This window comes from Bemisia tabaci, chromosome 6 (assembly GCF_918797505.1).
Source record: "Bemisia tabaci chromosome 6, PGI_BMITA_v3".
NCBI lineage: Eukaryota > Metazoa > Arthropoda > Insecta > Hemiptera > Aleyrodidae > Bemisia > Bemisia tabaci.
In genome coordinates this window covers 33,486,704-33,502,594 of record NC_092798.1, presented here as the reverse complement: position 1 = coordinate 33,502,594, position 15,891 = coordinate 33,486,704, and the positions used below count along the sequence as shown (strand labels likewise).

At 40.4% G+C, this 15,891-nt stretch overlaps 1 protein-coding gene across 3 annotated transcripts in view; it reads left to right on the top strand.

Annotated features, from left to right (window-relative positions):
• Positions 1-3,620: 3,620 nt before the first annotated feature.
• The window catches only part of LOC109042662 (Dpr-interacting protein beta), a 404,914-nt gene continuing 392,643 nt past the window's right edge, over positions 3,621-15,891 (top strand). For all 3 annotated transcript variants that reach the window (XM_019059547.2, XM_019059546.2, XM_019059545.2), the window contains exon 1: positions 3,621-3,997. The gene's annotated coding sequence lies outside the window, so the exon portion shown is untranslated. The remainder of the gene's footprint in view (positions 3,998-15,891) is intronic.

Here is a 15,891-nt window from a genome sequence, read left to right as displayed (position 1 = left end):
CTTTCTAGTGTTCATCAATATCTATACCCTATCAAACACTGCAGAAGTTTTCAAATGTCTCTGAAGTAAAATGGACATAAACCAAATGGAAACAAATCACATCATTCTTTTCTTTTTCTTTTTTCTCATCATTTATACGAAAAACTTTTTATATTTTTAGCTTGGCGGGTCATTTTTACACGGATACAATACTAATACGGTCTTCAATTCCCGGCATTGTCCATGAGTTATCGTCACTTTCATAATATTCAATGACGAGACTTGTCGTAGCTTCCTTTTTAATTCCTTTTTAATTGCTTCCTAATTTTTTTGCCTTCTTTCGGCGGAGGGACAACAACAACAACAACAAGATTTGCGTTTTCGCGGTTCTCCTTCTAATAAATTTTTTCCCCATTCTTTTACTCACTTCCCTGACTTTCCTATTAAATTCCACCCCCTGGTCGAACCGCGGGAATAATTCCACCCAGATTACAAATCCATTTCTTCTTGTGGCTTCGGCTTTGATTTCTTCAATTTTCATGGGGTCAACGATCTCCTTTGCACTACGCTCCATATTTACGTCATCCCCCCCTGCTATAATGACGGTTACCACACGCCTCCTGGGCCTAACGTGTCTGACTGCTTCGTTAAATTTTGCCCCCGGATTGCAAAATACTCTCAAATCTGTTCCCGCCCCCCTCCTATACATGAATTCCCCCAGCCACCTTCCATGGGACGACGCGTGTATTTCCATTTTACTAAAATTTTGCCCCACAGAACATAGAAACACTGAAGAAAATAACGATAATTTGCACCCTTACGATTTACCATATTACACCCACAATTATATCCCTATACAACCCTACATAGTACCCTAATTCAATTAAAAACCCTGCAGAGAAAAGAAAAGAGCCAAAGGATAAACGAACAAAGCACACGAAAACCGAACTAAAGGCTAGATCAAGTGATAAATGCTTCCCTTTACCCCTTACAACCTTACGATCTGAGAACGGAGACGGAGCGAGGCAGCGCGCGTCCTTCTTCCACCGGAGTCCGCTGGACACTTCGGCGGAAGGACAGCGAGAATGCCGGCAGTGTATTTTAATTGCCTCGCCGTTTTTACAGCATGAACTGAGACTCCTAACTCTTCTGCAATTTTCGCAGTGGTCCACGATGAAGGAGCTATCGTCAAAAGTTGAAGCTTCTCTTGATGATTCGACCAGTTAATTTTAGACTTCAACGAAACTAAAATCTCATTCAAAGCTTCAATTTTTTCTGACACATCCTGATTGAATGGTGACACATACATATATATGGAAAAAACCGTCTTGTGCTATTAAGTTACAACGAATTAGTCAAAAAAATTACTAGAACTACCTTATCCTGACGTCAAGGACGTATATACTTAACTTTCATTTATAAAAATATAAGCAAAAAAGAGGAACTTTTAAAAAATACCACATTGTATGTGGTTAAATAGTGTAGGTACTAACAAAGGAATGTGTGTATAATTCATTAAAGGATGAGATCACTAAAGACTAGGTATCAAAATGAGTTTCGAGTGTGGACGGTTTACTTTTAAAGTATAGCCATTTTCAGGGGTGTCCGTAATAACAGCTTCTTGTAGGTGTTCTTCATACATTCACTAGACAGATTCAATGATCTTAATATGTTTTTCGAAGGGCATATTTCTGGTTACACTACCAAATCAAAAATAGCTTTTCTTCTTGGTTGCACTAAGGTGAATATAAAGACGACGTAATCAGTTACATAAAGAGAATCTCGATTTACTCAGAATAAAAACATAAAATTACGAAAGTTAGAAACAATATTGAAACGGATAAAATAGGAATAAAGCAGAATTTTTTGTGGCTGTTTATTAATTAACGCTGATTAGAACCACATAAAACTGAAGAAAGCCCTCATTTCTAGGGACTGTTTACGAAAGAATGGGCCGCTTTTGCGGAAATACTCACCTCTACTTTTGTAATACTTCTTTGTTTTATTTCCAACCATTCCAAAATTTATGATGAAGAAACGACGCATCGGAACAAACCCTCCGGAAGTAATGACCGAATCAAGTGTGTTGACAGGTAACGTCAGAGTGAATTTTTATTTTCTTTTCGTTTAAATTTACGTATTTTTCACCCAGCTTAAATCTGTGGATGATGCTCGTAGGATGATTTATGTGATCATACTTTGCTTATTTAAATTCATTAATTTTTGATCAATTAAAAGATCCCTGAATTACAAATATTGACCAAAGTTTATGTGTCTCTCCGGCTAAATGCATTTCAGTGGGTAAACCGGTTAATACTGCCTAAGTCTCTCACCTCTGTTACCACTCATCCCTACATCAAGGGAAATTTTAAAGTACGAAAATGGTATCTCCTACTTGAGTAGGTATGACCGTTCCTTCCTGTCTGGAGTTGCAACGTAATGCATCGCGACAATTCAACCACAGTCAATTATTGATTTAACGAATCAAAGTCTTCGGAAAAAAAGGTTAATGTGGAATGTTTATGGAAAAGGAAAATGTGGAGTTTTGGACTAATCTGGTCAATAATGCATGCATTTTTCTGATGCAAAACAGGGCTAGAGATGACGTTAAGGTTTCTGGGGCAAGGTGCACCCGGTCTAGAGGGAGTTGCTCCTAAGACGGAAATTAAAGATCTCGTCGTTGCTTGAAGTTGATTCGTCAAGGAAGTGATAACTTCCAAAACCCTGGGGTCGTTCTGTATGGAGTTCCGTCCATGTTTTATCACTAAAAAACAAAGAATCCTAAGTAAAATTTGTGAAATATTATTGAATCAATTATCTAACTGCAAAACTTTGCCTCCTATTTTGTCTCACACGGAGAGTTAACATAGAAATGATGATTGAGTTACGTGTTTGCAAGGAGTTAATGCAAGTCTGTTAACATTCATTTAGTAGGTTTTGGCAATGCAAAGGGGGAGAGAGAGATGAACTTCTAAACTCAATACTCAATCCTTTTTTGCAAAATCTGCCCATGTGCGCTCCCCCCTCCCTCTCCGTAGAGGTATTGTCGTACCCACAGCTAATCTTATGCGAGGCTCGAAACCGCGATTTCACGAAACTCGAGTTTTCTTTGCACTGTTTATGCGCATCATATTTTCAATTGAACTTGAATTTCGTGTCTGGTCTTTTTTTACAAGGTACATTATTTGTGGGCTACTTCTATCTGTTAGGAACTAATGCGATAATACGATGCTGTATAACCTGGTATATGTTCCAAAATACACGCGGAGACTTAATCTTCACTGAATATGCCTTCACTGTCATGTCTGTCTTTCTGAGGAATAGTTGGAATAATTACAATGGATAACAATAATTACAATAAATTCGTCCGACTCAGTATCGTACAAAGTCTAGTATACTCGGACATTGTTCGTCGAAAATTTGTAGTAGGAATTTTTTTTCTTCTGAATAATAAAAGATTTTCCACCCGTCGGCCAGGATATGGGTTCTTTTTGCGAAACGACGCGACGGCTAAGACCTCCGCGGCGCCCGACGACGACGACGCGTGCCGAGTCCTTCGGGGGGCGGCGATGCTGGCTCCGGCGGCTTTTCCATTCGGCGGCGTTTCCCTCGGCCGTTTCCGCCCCGTCTCGGGGCTCTCCGCCCACCGCGGCGCGGCCGCGACCCGAGTCCTTCCCGCCAGTTTTGCCTGCCGCCGCGCCTACGCTAATCCTCCCGGAACACGCGGCTCCGCGCGATTTTCCCACGCCGCGGAAATCGTGTCAAGTGCCGTCGCTCCTCCTCCCTCGGATCTCGCGGTCTCCGTCGCGTTCGGCCTCCGGACGAATTTTCCACGGTGGTTCTTCTCGTGGCGGCCCTCGTGTGCCTACCGGTGGATTTTTTGTGGTATTTTGACGCTCGGGTCGTTCCGGCTGTGGTGTCAGTGATCTCGCGAAGGTTCGAAAATCCCGTGTGCTGCCCTCGCCCAGGAGTCGAAGTTACGGAATCGTCGGAGCCTGGAAGGGAATTTACCAGAAAGGTAAAAAGTTTAACAACCGATTCAAAGTTTATGTTTCTTAGGGGTTTTCAGACTTTCACCACCTACTCATCAGTGAAAACGAAAGAATCCTTAATTTGCCGCCGAGGAGTATTTTTTCTTAAATCCGGACTTTTATGCATAGTATAGACCATACGTTTCTGCTTATCCCAAGCATTATTTTTCTTGTATCAAGAAAAATTCAGCTAAAGGCAAGATTAACCAATTCTTGGCGGAAAATTCAAGAATCATCATGTATGAGCCAAGCACCTCTTTTTTCAGTGATAAACCTCTCCTTTAAAGGAACCTCGAGATCATTTTCAGCCTCCTTTTTATAGAAACAATACGCGATCCTATTGGTAGAAGCGGATGGTCGCAATGGATGAAGAACAAATAGGGCCCAACATTTGGAAAATGTGTTTCGTGAACTCCATGATTAAAAGACACGATTTTTCAAAAATCTAAATCTACTTTCTTTTGATGCCAATTTAAACTTATTATGGTCCTATGAAATTTGCGTATGAAAGAAAATCTTGGTGCCTATAATCCATCTACGATTTTACAATTACAGCCTTTAAACGGCTTATGGATCTAGAGCAATAATTATCTGGGTGAAAAAAAGCGAATAGGAACTTGAATTAATCGTCTAATGTAATGAACGCTATTTTTTTGCAGTGTAATTCAAAATTTATTTTAAATTTTCATTTCTTTGATGCGTGTTATTCTTCCGTTTATTTGTGAGGTTTAAATTTTCTTTCAAATGAGACTCCGATCAATTCATTTCTTGAACAGCCATGGATGATGCAATGTCAGAAGTCATTGTTCCCTAGACGAAGGAACGCAACTTCATTTCAATGTTGCGTAAATTCCTCTCCATTTTTTCCCCTCGTAAATAAGAGATCATTTTTAATGTTAATTTCACTGATTTTTCATTTGATTATCGTAGAAAATCAGTTTTTTTCGGACCGAGGTCACGCCACTCTTTTCGTGTGATAATCGAAGAATCGCGTCAGTTGATCTAACAACCGTGGAATGGTGTTATGTTCCTACCTGTGGGAGACGCCCTGACTCTTAGAATATGATCAATGCTGCAATTATTATTCAAACATAAGAATCAAGACAGCAGTGACGGTCGTGACATTTTAAGCAATGATAGCTAAGAATGTAGCGCAACACATCAACCTACTCATACTTCCAACTACCAGAGTTTGTTATAAAAGCAATTTTCCAGTATGTTAAAGTTGAAGTTTTAAATCTCATACTTCACTATTTACAAATTTCAGTTTCATGAGTAAACTTTGACAGTTTTTGGAGAATTGCCCCTTTTTGTATTTTAAAATAGGCACTCATCAGAAAATATACTGAATTGCTCACCAACCCTGAAGATGCCTGTTGTGGTAGAGATCGATATAGCACCCGTTGCAGTTGGGTTTTTCTGTAAACCTCGACAATTCTCCTGATTCTATCCTCGCCATTCCTCTTTTTACTCTTCGGCTTGATGTATTCCAGCATGTTATCCTTAAAATTACTTACACTAAGTAGGTTAGTGCCTAAAAAAAAGTATTTTTTTTATTTTTTTATTTTTTTATCGGGGCTCATGATAATTTTGGAATTTTTACTTACGAGTTCTTCCTGATCCTCTAGTTTTGTCGTATGTTTTATTATTTGACGATAACCATTTCGGGAGTTCTTTTTCCCATCTACAGGTCCTTCGTTTCTTTTTGATCACTTCTTGCAAGGTTATTTTGTGTTCACGCTTCATTCCTAGTTTTTTTGAGCCGCGATGAGCTGTGTCGAGAGAATAAAATATAGTAAAACAAAGATAATCACTCACTCTTTCGATCCTGGAGACGCGTTTTTCGGGTTTTCGCGATGATTCGCTGCGGTGATTCATGATGATTTTCGTTTTATTGTATTTTATTCTCTCGAAACCTGAAGATGGGGAAAACATCTCTCGAATTGACCTTCATCCAACAACAAAAGATAGGACTAAAGCAGAAGATAAGGAACAACAAGCAGGTAGAAATTCCAAAATTAAGGGAACAAGCTACCCATAAAAATCGGTTCTATCATGTCCAACTTTACTTCGAATGGTAGTTGGCCTATCCATCATGCGTCATCGCCGCGGAGTCACCCTATCATGCGTGTCAAGTGCTACACCCTGAAAATTTCAAGTTGAAATCATGGTTCCTCTCGCGGTGCATACTCGCAGATGAGTGTGCAGATCACTGGGCTTTGCCGGTTTTGCGCTGATTCGTTTTGAATTGTTTCTCTCTTTCCACACCATGGTTTCAGTTTCAAAATTAGGAGTTCATAATTCCTGAATGAAAGTCTCCTGAGAAATTTTAGACGAAATGTGTACTTGCTCAATTTTATATGATCAGGTCTCCCTTAACATGCATGCGAAATGAAATTTCCGGTCGTAGTATGTCGTTTCCCGAGAATTTCGTCAAACCGATGGATTATCTCGGTGCGGTTTCTCATCTCCAAATTTCGAAATTTTAGGGTGAGAGAGATACAGGATTACGAACAGGAGGATTACCACGATTTGGATCTATGCGGAAAGGGAAATTCAAATCGTATTTTAAAAATATCGTGAAGTAGTTTCCATTTCAAATGCATTTCCCACCCTTTCCCTCCTTTATTTAACTGGAAATGAACTTTAAAAAAATGCCGTATTTTATTTTTTCTTAACAGTCAGCCCTTCTATCTATATAATAATGTCTTTCAGCCTGGAAATGGCCTTGAGGCCGTACTAAAAATAAACCTCCTTTTTTTCCCCATCCGTTGCCTTCCTACGGTAAAAGAGCCGCACTGAGCAATATTTTTGCAGGAGTCGTTACCAGATCAATCTCCACAAATTCGGTAGATACCAAACATTTGATCGAACTGAAAGAAAAGTCTGTATCAATACGGCATCTTGACAAGAATTAGCCAAAATCGTCATCTCAACTGGAAGGAAATTTAGTAACTTTTTTTTCAAAATCCGATCGGAAAGTGCTGTGTTATTCTGAATTTTTGTCAATTCTTCCCCTAACCCATCCTGTAACTTGGGTACTTACCCTCGGATCATGTCTGGAAGGTGGATAAATTTTTTTTAACTAAATTTATTTAACCATTTACAGTAACCTTGTCATGCAAGTCTTTTCTACACTTCAGATAATGACATTTTAACGATTGGAGAAATTCTCTATTCAACGGAATCAGAAGGATAGCTGTTTTTTATTTAATCGTGGGTCTTTTTTTCTGTAGCTTTAACTAGCTTTTCCACGCCACCTATCTCCAGCACGTCAAAGCGTTCCACCCTCCGCACTTGTCCAGCCGTTTTAGCTCTACGCACTTGTTCAACCAACGATTCACACTGATGTCTTGAGAGAACATCAAACCGATTTTTCGCTTCATCTTCCGTCAATAAACCATGTAAAACACTTTCGAAATCCTCTATCTCGCCGGACACGATTCAGGAAATACGCAACAATGAAAAAGAACTGCGACCAACTCTGAAAGCCCGGCTCTTGACGCGATTCTTATCTGTTATCAATGTACATACCATTTTATGTTCATCTTATGCCGAGGCATATCCGCATACCAATGGACCACTAGACAAGTCACGAATATCAGCATTCTGATACATGTTTCTTCACCCAAATTTCATGTAAAAATTACCGAAATCAACTCCTTCCGAAGATATTTAATGATTCTTGGTGCGTGAATCGAAACCACCGGCTCATGAAAACTCAATGCTCCATACGTGATTCACTTTGCGCGCTAAACGTTATCATGAACGTCTCTGCGATAAAGAAATCCGACAACCTCAATCTTGACGCTTTGGCTCAGCTATAGCAAATTACGTATGGTTTGGAAAACACATGGTATGAAATGAACATTGATCGATTGAGAAGCTCGCTGAAACCGTTGTAGTGCGCGATTGGACTCACGTAGAGCTTTGAGTTTCTTGTGAGCGGACTGTTCAAATTCCTCGTAACCAGTGTGAAATGAAAATGTTAATATCTACGATAGGAGTTGGTTTCAATAATTTTCGTTGCGCGAATCATGTTCCAAGTGAAATTCTGGCTAAGAAACATGTATCAGAATGCTTAAATTCGTACCTTGTTTAGTGGTCCATTGACAAGAACATTTTCTCCTTCGGGTCGTACATCGCCTACGTTGGACGATTAACACCCCAAAAAAGTTTAGCGGTACGGTTCTATTTGCGGAAAGAAAAGTTGGGCTGTATACGATCATGTTTGCGGTTAAGAAGAAGCTGAGTGGTACGGTCATATTTGCGGAAAAAGAAACAAAATCGGGGTTTGCCGGCAACATATACGTAATCTCATATGCCAATCCACTGCTTGTAAACTGTTTTCAAATGCTAATTTGTTGTTTAATTAATTTCTAACGATTGTTCCAAATATTCTTTCCTACCGAATACGACCGCGGCCCTCAGGAATCTTATCTTACTTTCAGTGAACTTCATGTACTGGAATTTGTTAACACGAGAGCTGTTATTTTTGTTATTGTATTGAGACCACCGTCTCTTTTTGACTATTAAACTGGCTCTCAAAGAGCCGGTTAGAATCGGAAGCCGACCCGTATGTTTGCCCGATCTGGCTCTCGAATGTCACAGCTTTGAGCTCCCAAAAGATTTGAAAGCCTTTTAATGACCTTTTTCTCTGGTGAAGCAGGGCAAGATTCGTCTACAGCTCAACACAGTGCAGACACTGCACTCGTGATCAGGGCCGGATTTACCTACTTGCCGCCCATGGGCCGCCTGTATTTTGACGCCCCCTTCTCATTCGTTTTGCAATATCAACAGAAACCATCAAGTGAACGTGCCGGAGGGGGAGGGGTGCATGAGACGCGTGTACCTACTCGTGTTGGATACATTTTTTGCGAAACCCCTGTCAACACTATTAGCAAAATTTCACGGAACTTTGCGCGAAAGTTAAGTTCCGTAAACCTATCTCTACGTGGACAAGGTTCTCCATTTATAGAAATGAACCTAAAAATTATGAAAGAAACAACATAAATGTGGTTTTACAATTCTAACTTCCGCCGCTGCGCCGCGCTGATCGCACTGTGATTGGCGCAATGCGTGAAGTATTCCTGCGGTCTTGTAGGCGCTATACGTCTCACGCCAACCGCTCCTGACCGCACTGTGTTTGGCGCAATGGGTGAAGTATTCATGCAGTCTTGTAGGCCCTTATATGTGTTACATGCCGATCGCCGCGCCAAGGGCTTGTCTTTTTCATCTCAAGTCCTCGTCATCATTCCTCTCTGCGTTGAGCTCCAGGCCAAATTGCGTGTTTAGTTCTTCTCTTCACTCTACTAATTAAAGATGCTATTTCTTGTATCACCGAAAAACGACAAAATCAGAAATGACTATTAAAATCCGATTTTTTTATACCTACATTTAAAAAAATTGCAAAATTTGTCGTCATGAGCCGCGGCCCCTGAGGCCACCCCCTTAATCCGGCCCTGCTCGTGATGTGTCCTGGATCTTCGTGATTTCGCGGGAGCTAACATTACAGATCGAATATTCTGTCCATAGTCATCTCGAGAAGCACAGTATGTGAACCTCTCCGATGGTAGAATAAACGGTTTAGAACTTTTGCAGGTTCCATGTAGTACGCAAGAAAAGTGTGTGCCAAACTCCCATGCCTACATCGAAGTTGTCACGTGTGAACGGATTGTCTAAATTACCAAGAAGTGGTAAAAGTACCCTACCCACCTCAATTGGCAGAACGGTCAAGGAGGCCTTAAAGTAAAATGACAATGAACCACTCGACAAGGTACGAATAATTAAAGCATTCAGATACATGTTTCTTGACCAAAATTTCACGTTGAACACGATGCGCACAGTGAAAATCACTGAAATCAACGCCCAACGATGATATCCAATGCTAGTTGATGCGTGAAACTCAATACTCTACGTGAGTCACATAGTGCGCTAAACGTTACCATGACAATCACTGCGATTTAAAAATCTGCCAACCTCACTCTTGAAGCTCTGGCTCAGTTATAGCAAATTGTTTATATGTAGTTTGAACAACACAGGTTGGGAAATGGACATTACTCGATTGAGAAGCTTGCCGAAACCGTTGTAGTGCGCGCTTTGACTCGCGTAGAGCTTTGAGTTTCTTGTGAGCGGGCGGTTCAAATTCCCCGTAACCAATGTAAAATCAAAACGTCAATATCTCCGTTAGGAGTTAGTTTCAGTAATTTTCAGTGCGCGAATCGTGTTCTGCGTAAAATTTTGGTTAAGCATCGTGTACCAGAATGCTTAAATTCGTACCTTGTCTCGTTGTTCATTATTTTCAAATCAAATTACTGCGCGCGCTGAAAATGTGGTGGCTCTGAAAAGGACCGTTATCAAAGAGATGAGCTGTGATCGGAGACTCTGAGATGAAGAGCTGAGCCGGCTGGAGCGCTGGCAAGGACCTGCAAAAGAATTATTACGAGCGGTGACGACCGCACCGTAGTCATAGGCACGGGAGCGCGGACATCATCCTGATTGGCCGGTGATGACACAATTACAAGTCAGGTTCATTTTATTTTCTATTTTATTTTATGTGTTTTGTTTTAATTTTTTGTGTGCAATTTCATTGGTAACGTCGCATGCAATCACGATCACAACAAATTGTATGTTCGGCTTACGGATTGCCTTAAATAGGAAGAAGTGACTGAAGGACCTTCTTCAATTGGCTGAACGATCATTCAATCATGATCCTAACGGTGGAGGTTGTATGATAAATTTACGATTATTAAGAAAGTTCTGGGTGCGTTTTATATTTTTTCTGGGCAGAATTTCATTAGTTTCGCCGCATTCAATCATAATCACAACTGACTGCATGATTGGCTTATGGATTGCCTTAAATACAAAGAAGTGACTAAAGCACCTACCTCAATTGATTGATTACAAGTCCCGCCCAACGATATGCTGGAATAGAAAATGTACAAAAAATGTATAAGAGATATCATTCGTAAAATGCACTGATCTCCAAGATTTATAAAAATTGGCAGAACGATAAAAAAAGTCGTATAGAAAAATTATGAACATTTTACAAGTTCTAAGTTCATTTCTATTTTCTTTTATTTTTTTGTCCTGTTCTTTTTCTTTCTTTTTTTCATTTCTTGCTTGCAGAATTTCATTGGTATCGTTGCAACCAGCCATGATTACAAGAAAGTTATGCCCAACGCTCTTATAACTAAGTAACATTCACTTGAAACAACGCAATGACGGAAGCACAATTGCTTTAATTGATGGACCCTTAACAGTCACATCATACCATAGCGTTAACTTTTAACGTGAATTTACCAGCAAAAGCTTATTTGCTCTCTCCACGCCTGGAGAACACGCTTTAAAATGACAAATTTTGAAGCGCGGCTGTTCGGGTCTGAACAATTTCTAGCTGAATGCAGAGAGCGGTATTGCGGGTCAAGCTCATGGCCTGACTCGCGTTTGAAGGCGCTTTATACTCGGAGTCGTTGCCGATGCACTGCGAAAATCTTACCGCGGCCTGAGCCGTGAGAACGGAACTGTTGACACTCAGGAATGAGATACGGAACGGGAATTAATGAAGTCATGAAAAGATTACTGGAATCAATGCGTAGTAAAATTTACTACGTTGTATAGCGGTATCCATTCCACCAGCGTGGTAGTTATTGTTTCTATTTGACCTAACCAAGCACTGTATATTCGGCTTCTACATTTCATTCCGACTTACTCAACTTTTGGGGTTCTAACATTCATTTCTAAATGATCGCACCGATGTTTTCTTCACTGTGATGCTTCTACTTCTCTTGTTCTTCCAGCTAGGGCGTGGCGTGTAGGGAGAGCGATCAATGAATTTATGAATTTCTGAAATAATGAGATTGTGCATGATGAAAATGCATGACTAAAGTCTACAGTGAATGAAATGGTTGTCCCTACACTGGATAATAAAACACATTGGATCTAGAGTTCAGATTCTTGAAAACATTGACAAGGAAAAATACCCTTGATTCAATCAGATTTAAGGTTAAATCAAGAACCAAGCTTCTTAATTTAAGCGGATTTCGTATTGATTCAAGCAAAAATCCGATTGAATCAAGAGTATTTTTTCTTGTCAATGTTTTCAAGAGTCTGGACTCTAGTTCCAATGTTTTTTTTCTTCTTTTTTTCTTCTTTTTTTTTCCAGTGCGGTTTATTAACACTCGTGGATAGAAGCATCTGCACGCAATAGGAAATTTCGAAATTGCAATCGGATATGCTCGACACAGCGACGGGAAAATTTTGGGAGTAGGTAAAAAAGAGTCCACAGCCAACTGCTGCAAAATACTCATCGGATTTTGCCTTTTAAAGTATGAAAAATTTGAGACTGAATTATTTGAATCGGTGGCAGAGATATAAATCGATGAGAAAATTATCTTAGGTGGGACCAAATGAAAAAGTGATGGACAGTTCTAGGTACGCACATTGAATCAAGGTTTAATACTCCAGCTGGAGTTGGTATAAGAAAAATCCACACTCCCACTCGGCATCTCACGACCCCTCCCATGGAGGGGAGATCCCGTGAGTATTTCTTTGATACATTTAAAGGATCAAAAACAAGTAGATGATTTGCGCAAGATTTTTTTTAATAATATCATTTACAAAAATACAACATTGAAAAATGCAGAAAAAAAGAATCACGCCACGAAGACCCGGACCGCATCAATCACGGGCTTCCTGCAGGTTGGACATCGCAGGTCCTCTACCGCAGGAACCTGTCCAAGGAGCGCTACGTTACACCGTTCGCCCCGGTTCAGAATACACAAGTCTGTCTACTTACACATGAAACGCTTGGCCTCCGGTTTCCTGAAATATACAGTGTCACGGCCCCGAAGACGATCCTTGCGCTCCCCGGTCGCCGCTCCGGGTCACCGTTCGCAGGTTTAGAAATGTCGGCATGGCAGAAACATCAACTCCCGTTCTGCCTCAAGGCATATTATACAACTTGTGTAAAGTGATAAAATGACAAATAAGTTTGGTTATTTTATTTGTTCAAATTATTAAATCTAATTTCATTTATTTTCCTATTTTTATTTCAACTTTTAAAATTAACTACTATGACTTTTATTTTGTTTTTAAATTTATGTTGGTTCCTTTTAGTATATTCTCATTTTTTCTTATCTTTTATCTTTTGCTTTGTTTATTGATTATTTATGAAATTATCAAAAAGTCTAGGGGTCCATTACGAATAAAAATCTAAACAATCGACATCGTCAATCGACATCTTTCCTGACGCTTTGGGATGTTATAAATTGTACACGGTAACTTCTCATTCACCTAAGGGTTATCTTTTTAAAACTAAAAAGAAGGGGTAAATTGTGGATGTTATCATTTGATCCCCGAAAGTTAATTTTAAAAACTGACGTTTGATATGCATACGTACTATTTAAGACGTCTCCGCGTAATAAGATTTTAATGGATCAGTTGCCTTAATCTAAACATCATAGTTTCGCGGTTGCAGAGGATAGATTTGATGTAAATATTTTTATCTGCTGCGCAATAGTGTCTAGTTTTAAGTTCAATAAAAATGAAGAAAAAACACTAGTAATGACGTCACATACTGGGGAATTGCATGCATTTTCTAGTTTCTTCCCCCTTAATTGCTCTACGTGACCAGTGTTTCACATACTTACACTGACTGATGCACCCTCTGCTGCACGTAGTGTAGAGCGAGGTGGGAGATATAATGGTATGCACTATCGCAGCGGATGCCATCATTCAGATTTATTTATCTATTTTTGAGGACTGTGAAGGAAATTCGGTAAAAAAAACACCGCACAAAAAACGAAGAAACATTAAAAGAAGCCTTTGGTCGGATCTAATGTCTGGAACGGCTACTTTCACGGCCCAAATTATTGTACATATAATTTTAGTCGACATCTTTCCTGTCGCTCATGGATGCTGAAAATTGTACACGGTAACCTCTCATAAAAACTCCAATAGAAAACCTCCTCAACATTATTAATTTTTTTTTTTTTTTTTTTTTTTCCTAGATTTTTCCGGTCGCTAAGAACTCCGGTCAACGGGTGGGCGGACCGTCGGAGAAAATTAGTGCTCGTGACATTTTGATTTTAGGTACATTAAATAAATGGAGCCCCCGTGCGGTGGCTGTGGGGGTCGTCGTGCGGGCAGGGGGGGTGGGGTGGGGGATGCGCACCGGTAGTGGGGCCCGGAGTCAGGGCCCAATGCAAATGTGTTATTTGAATAAAATATGAAGCCTTGTCATGTTCCATAGACTGAGTTTTCATTAAATTCAATTGTCTCGGCCGAGATTACACGTACTCGGAGCCGGCGGATTTTTGCGCTCCGGCCTCTGTGCCCCCTGTCCCTCCCTATCTCCCCTCCCCTCCCCCCCATTTTCGACTCAATTAATCGCTGCATTTTTCAGCGCACTCGCCGGCCGTTTAGGGTTTTCCATTCTTCTTTTATTTTTGCGCGGTGGAGTGCTCGTGCGCGACCGGCAGTCGCGGTTTGTTGCACGGCGTACACGCTGTGAAAAAGAGGTATTGTGAAGGGAAATGAAAACGACAGTATATTATTTCACCGAATCCTGTCTATGTTAGAGCGATCTTAATTAAAGAGTTCGTTTATAGAATGGTATCTTCTTGAAGTACTTAGATGGGAATAATAATAACAACAATTTATTTTTACATTAACCAACGATTTTACGATAGACGATAATACGATAACAAGCAATTTATTTTTGTGGTATCCCGCGTGAGCTGCATTGTACAGAAATCGGTAACTACGAACAGTGCAGCAATATTTCGTCCATGTTTGGAGACATTAATTGCAACATCACACAACGAAATTCGGGGAAGGACTGGACGACAGATTTTCGGTTCGGGGGTCCGCAGCCGAACGTCCCCTATATCCAGCGTAACGGGCGCCGGTTGACGATGCGCTGGTGCGGGCCCGTCGACTGCCGATTGAGAGACTCGGCGTAGCGGTCGAAACCCGGGGCCGCGGAGTAACATTTTCGATAGGAGTTCGTGAGATTCACGGTCTTCGGATTCACCGCGCATCGTCGCGAGAGAAAATGAGGTAATCATCACTTTCTCCACAAAAAGTGCCTTTCTAATACTTGCGCTTTTTACAGTGTTCAATTTAAGTGTTGAAAGACTCTATGAGTCTGTTCACATCTTTGTATTGTATATTTAATTTGTATGCAATACTGAAATAAAAAAAAAAAAAAAAAAAAAAAAAAAAAAAAAAACAACCTCTCTCCAGAACTTACATTCGTAAAGACTTCTGTCAGTGCTAAATACCGTTTATATATATACCGTGGTATCGTTGTAGGAATGCGTAAGACCTTACAGGCTTACTTTCCCTGATTCAGCTCCATGGATGAGGCGTGCTTTGCGTCATGGCTTTTCGTGAGGAATCACGAATTTATACGATATCATAGTATTTAACATCGTCGATTTAATATCGATCGTATTTAAACGATATTATAGTAGCCAACGATATTACGATAAAACATATTACCATGACAAACGATTTATGTTTGTGAGAGAAGTATAACAACAAAAAAATGGACGGAGGGGCGTGTGGTAGTATGTGAATTCAGATTAATTTAAATGAAAAAACTTTATCGGAGAGCACGTGGTGAAAGTTGTGGCCTTGCACGGTCTCACTGACTTGAGGAATGTCAATGTTGACGAGTATTGGAATGACGATCTAAGCCACATGGGGAGATTCAGGGAGAAATGCGACGCGGAAGTCGCTTCGATGAAGAGACGCAAGTTCAGCGGTACCGACGTGTCGATACGTGACGCCTCAGCGAGGAGTGATTACCACGTATACCGTGACCCGAGCGATCGGCCCGGACGTCATCACAAAACGTTACCGTATCTATGGGAAA